Source organism: Dreissena polymorpha, chromosome 5, assembly GCF_020536995.1.
Source record: "Dreissena polymorpha isolate Duluth1 chromosome 5, UMN_Dpol_1.0, whole genome shotgun sequence".
Classification (NCBI taxonomy): domain Eukaryota; kingdom Metazoa; phylum Mollusca; class Bivalvia; order Myida; family Dreissenidae; genus Dreissena; species Dreissena polymorpha.
In genome coordinates, this window is record NC_068359.1 from 120,261,345 (window position 1) to 120,267,589 (window position 6,245).

The window sequence follows — 6,245 nt, forward strand, 5'->3', positions numbered from 1 at the left end:
ACCGCTTTTCTTATAATTCTACAAATTGTTTTATTTATTTAAAGAATATGCGATAATAATAAACTGAGTAGAAACCCATGTAGGAAACCTTATCTTAATATATGTTAATCGTCGCCCTCTAGCCTCGTTCATTAAATATTTGATGCAACGCATAGATATATTGTATAATACGTGTGATCCGTTTTGAACTCTAGCGACTTTTAAAGTTATCCCTAAAAGGACTATTTGGGAATACATGACGATTGCATTTTATGTCCCTAAGTCTATACTGGGGGACATATTGTTCTTGCCCTGTCTGTTTGTTGGTTTGTAGGTTTGTTTGCGTCAAACTTTAACATTGGTCATAACTTTTGCAATATTGAAAATAGCAACTTGATATTTGGCATACATGTGTGTCTCATAGAGCTGCACATTCTTAGTAGTGAAAGGTCAAGGTCATCCTTCAAGGTCAAATGTCAAATATATGGGGGGACATAGTGTTTCACAAACACATCTTGTTACAAACTTGAAAAAAAATCCACAAAACTAATGAATCCTAGCTCAAATTTAATTTTGCGCGAAACATATGAGTTAGCAGGTGTTTGTAGCAAAAAGTCTTAGAAGCTGGGAGTTTTTGTCGAACAATAGTGTTTTATGCTAATGTCTATTTACAAAGAAGATAATGAATGGTATTGTTTGGCAATGGCGCCAGAGTTATAACAAAAAGAAAATTATGCATGGTATAGTTCACGGTTTCATTATAACGTATACATTTGCAAACGATTTCATGAACACGTCAAGTGAAGACTGGACAGTTTTGACATTTAGCGTTGAGTGGCCATGTAGCTAATGCTAATGTAGACATTCAAGTTAAAAGCTTAAAACCTGCAAATAACATATGCTTACGGGTACCTTAAAGGCATCGTGATACAACGGAGTAGAGTAGTTTGTTTTTAAAAAAGTATTTATTATTTTTTAGAAAGCTGCAGATACATGTCTCTGTTATTATTAATCATTAAAAAAAATGTGTAATGGCCAAAGGATGTAACGGACATCGTGTACGGCTTACGAGTATGCCTTTATGCCGGAAAAAGAAAACAAACAGTAACGTATCAAGGTCAATCTATAAGAAAGCTATACGTTTCAAATTGTACAGACAATTCTATAACTCTTGTGACGTATATAATCTTAAACATGTACTCGTCACTTTATATGACAATCGTTGTCCACTTTAAGTTAGTCAGAGTCTCTGCATTTCCAATTATAGAGAGAATTGTAAAATTATTAAATAAGAGTGAATACAGTCGGTTGGGTGTTGTGCAATTTATTTGAGCAACCGAAATTAGCAGTTCACGTGTTTTCATGTCCTAAGAAATATTTTTGATTAACCATACAGCAAAAAGATAAGAATATACGTTGTTCCAATGAGATGGTTTGTTAAGAGAATCGAAAGGACAGATTTCTGTCCATAGGCGCATACTTTCCGTAATCTCATTCTTGCATTCTTAGATTTTCAGGTATTAAATGACTTTAATGTGACGGTAAAAAGAATGTGATCATTGGTTATATATGGAGCATCATATAATCACTGTCTTATCATTTCACAATTGTATAGTGTGTATAAAAAAATAACATGAAGACCCAACGTCGCAGTTATTGTCGCAGAGATCAATATCTTGTTGGGTTGCCGAGTTACAATTAAATATTACGCTCGGAGCGGACACGTTCGGGCCAAACAGAGAATGTGATTAGTACGATACATGCAGTATTCGTCGTACAAGGGTCAGAGAATGTGTTCCGTATTAGAATGTTTAAAACTTCGTATTGAATAGCATGGATTATGCAGATTCAGAATGCAGATAAGAGATCCGGTTTTGCCTAAAGATGACCAATAATTTAAGGTGTAATCTTAATTCGCACGACGTTCACATAATACGACAATAGGGTCAACTATAAAAGTTAACTTAATACATTAAAAACAATGCCGTCTTTGGCAAACAGTTGCCTCTTATCGAAACAAGCAACATTAAATCAAAGCCTTTAAGATCAATTATCAGGTTAACCTCATGACAAAGCCATGTAATTTAACAATTGTGTAAAATTTATCTATTTATTTATATCGATTTAAATGAAAAAAAAAGTTGTAAGACAAATGCACCAGAATTCCATGGGAATGCAGCTATTTAAATATACCTGCACATTTGCAGTTGTACACGTTTAAGATTTGACAATGTCTAACAAATACGTATAAGAAGATGTTCAAGTACCAAACTTGTTTTTCAATATAGTGGGTTTTATGTCTGATGTGTTATAAGAGTTTTTGTTAATGTGAAATAATCAGAGTACCAACCTGAAGTCGCTCTGTTTGGTGCACAATTCCGATTTCAAAACGAGGTATCACTTCCAATTAAAATTAACGATTCACTAACCGCAACCAATATTCTGACACGTCTAATAAACAAAACCACCAACATGTTTGGCAAGATGTTAGTCAATTTATATTAATTTGTTTAGCATGTGGAATGCATACGATGGCAACTATATTTTTTTCATAAAGTGTATTTCATTAGCAACACATGTTGTTTTTATATTTGTTGTAATCTGCAAAGTAAATATGTTTAAAGGCGGTGTGTGTTTTTCGTCCGTTTTCTCACTTTTTTAAGGTATCTCTAACTTATTACGTATAAATGCCTGATAAGTACTCGTTTATTTTTATTATGATTTCTTACTACTCAATTAAGAGACAAATACTGTGCATGTTGTAAATCAGCATTAGTGATATTAAATACACAACAAGTGTTTGCACTTAAGAGTTACACTTAATACTGCAAAAGGAAAGTATTGCGTTAGATATAATCAATAAACTTGCTAAACACACGAAGAGCTTGCGAGGTCAAATGTTTAGTGAAAGTTTTAAACGATATGTTTTGGCCTTGTTAATAAGACTGATACATGGAAATACATAGTCTTTAATTAATTTGATGGTTACGTTGGGACTTATTAAATCCATGTTGATTATGCGCAATTATAGTTTTTTTTACGTTTATGAAACACCGATTGCATTATTAACAATGATAAACATTAGATTTATACTTTATCTGTAGGACATCTGCATTAAAGCCCCCGGTATTTGCATTATTTCATGATTTTATTCTTTTCTTCATGTAACAGCATTGGTTCGTAAGCAACAATAACCATAGAAACGTCAGAAACAACCCGCATCGCATATAAACACCTTTTAGAATCGAAGCATTTGTGTTTAAAATATATCTATGTAAACAAATGCATCGAATCATCCAAAATGCACCTCAATAGTAAGCCCCTTTTTTAAAGTGGCTCTCTTATTTTGAGACGTTTTTACATCGTTCTTGGGCCGTTATCATGATTCTCTTTTCTGGAAAGGGTCTCAATATTTACCAATTGTTTTAGACAAGAATATTTCTCAAGGTTGATTATTTTAACAAGTACTTCACTCATGCCCCTGTTTAATGAAATGTGTAAAAAAATATTGTTATCATCCTTTGTCCAAACATCTTATCGTTGACAGGCCCCGCTTCATGGTATATGCTCGATAACTATTTTTTACAGAAGTCTCATAATATTTGCGCTTAAGTCAATTTATTGTGCTGATTTTACGTTTGTTTTATTGGCGTCGCACTGAAGTGCGGCGACTAGTATGTAATACGTTTTTTCTCGCTTATGGGTGGAGAAGTTATTTTACGGATCAATGTATATATTTTTGTTTTAAGAATATCTTAGGTAGTGGTGATTTTTTGTGTAAATTAGTGTAAATAAGCACTGCATTTGTGCCTATTACATTTACTTCAACATTTATTGCCAATAATGCAAAGCTAATTATTTTAATTAATAACTGATTACAGGGACTGGGCAATAATACAAGACCACAGGGACTGGGAAAATACGCGACCCGGTGAAACTTTCTGGTTTTGTATAAAAACAAAACACAATCAAAATATATTTATTTTGTGGTTTTTCTAACAATAGCGCAGACTTTTGCTGTTCGAGTTTTGGTTAACGCGTATTTTCTTCAATTTTGCAAGACGACAGCGATTACACGGTTTATTGCTTTATTGATAACCGTTACACTACAGTCACTTATTAAGGCACTAGGTGCCTCATGAAATCGGGAATAGTCGGTCGATATCGCCGTATTCGGAAAGCGTTTCGGCTATAAGCGATATCTACGGTTAAGTCCGAAAATTATACTAAATACACAAAATAAATTTGTATTTTTTATTTAAGAGTTAAATTAGCTTATCTCTTTGAGATTAAATAACTATACAATACAAATATAAGTTTAAGTAATTCGTTTCATAAAATATTTGTGTTCATGACGTCACGGTTGTTGACATTTTGTTAGCAAAATGAACGTGCGAAATAAAAGCGAGCGATTTGCAAAATCGAAAAAGAAGCAAACACCGATCGACAACGTTGTGTTCGATAACAATTATTCATTTACCGAGTTGTGCGATGGCGATTTGTGTAAAAATGACTCACGTAAAAGCTATTCGCATTTGCTAAATGGCGTGAAAAGAGTATGCAGAAGTGGGTGGGGGATGGAAGAAGATTGATTGACTCGTTGAGCTGGAGGTTTTGCTAAACAAATTACAGTATGGTCAGTTTTGTAATCTGTGTCCCATTTGACAATATATAACATTGTTGGCGATCTACAAAATGGCCTCAGTGGTTATTTGTACGTTGTTTGTGAAAACCCTGACTGTAGAGAAGTCAACCCTGTTGCTTATGGAAAGCAGCACCATCTCAAGATCAGGGGAATGCCATGCTTTGACGTAAATATCAAGCTTGGAACAGGTATGCATGTCTTCGTGTTTCAACCTGCCATTTCTATCAATGTTTAATCATTGTACAATTGCCATTGATCTTTGGACTTCTTACACATTTTTAGACCCCTTAAAATTCCAAGTGTCATTCCCAGTGAATATTTGTTTATCGTGTAGTATATAAGGAAACATTCCGGTGTCCATCATATTCAGTTTTCAAATTTAGTTTCGCATTTGTGTTGTTAAATCCAATTGATTGCTCATTCATGTTATTTAATAATGTAATGATGATACGAATGGATTCTATGAAAATGCATTGTGACGTCATTATTAAGTAACTACGGCCTTATTTGGTTTTCATGTTCTTATCATTTTCAAGTGAAGGTAAATAACTTCCTAACCACTCTAAACATAACGCTTATTGCAAATAGAAATCTTAAGAAGATGGAGGCTCGTGCTGGGGAGGCCATCAAGAAAATCTCAACTGCGTCGTCTAACAAGGCTGCCATTGATGCTTATGAGGAAGAAATGGAATAAGTGTAAAAACTAACTTGTAATACAATGTTATTGACTATTCTGGTGCCAAATTTTAGTATTTTTTCTCATCTACTGTCTTCTTATTTCCTATTCCAGATGAACATGAAACATATTAATAATAATTGTTTTATTAAAGGCACTGTGCTCATAGTTTGGTAAAATTACATTTTTTTAAAGATTTTTGGTTAGAACCCCAGGGCAGGCACATTATTAAAAATTATTTGTGATTGTTATTATAAATATTAAAAGCTATTCCAAATATTACAATTTTTTAAAATAAATTCATTACTTTCAGTAATAAATCTTATGAAGGAGCAAAGGTATATTAAAATTCTGAGCTATTCATTTAAATGGTGAATTCTTTTCACAAGCGATAATTTGAATTCAACGACTTGTCAATATGTAATTTGCATGTTGTGCTGAAAATTGATTTTTCTCATAACCAACGATCATATAAGGCGTCAGAATGAAACTTAAAAGGGAATTATAAAATTCATGAAATAAGCATTGTGTAAATTTAATTTTGTTTTTTAGTTCGAGGTACAGTAATGCCTGATATTACTCAGATTGCTGCTGTGCATTTGAAGACGGGTTTTAAGTTCTCGACATATGTGAAGACAACAGTGCCAATTTCTTTCGAAGCTCAGAAAGTGATTGGCATCTCTGTTGATGATCATGGCATAATGCGTGTAAATGGTGGAAGTGTTGATAGTGTATGAATTAAAACTTCTCTACATGATTGTATGATGTGGCTTGCAAAGTTTCCCAGAGCCATTTTTGTTGCTCATCATGGGCGCAGGTTTGATTTTCCGGTTTTGGTTAGTGCATTGCTGAACACACACTGTTTTGAAACGTTTTGTAATTGTGTAAGCAGTTTTGTTGACTCTTTGCTGGTTTTCGAAAATCGTATCCTGGACAGTCACACAA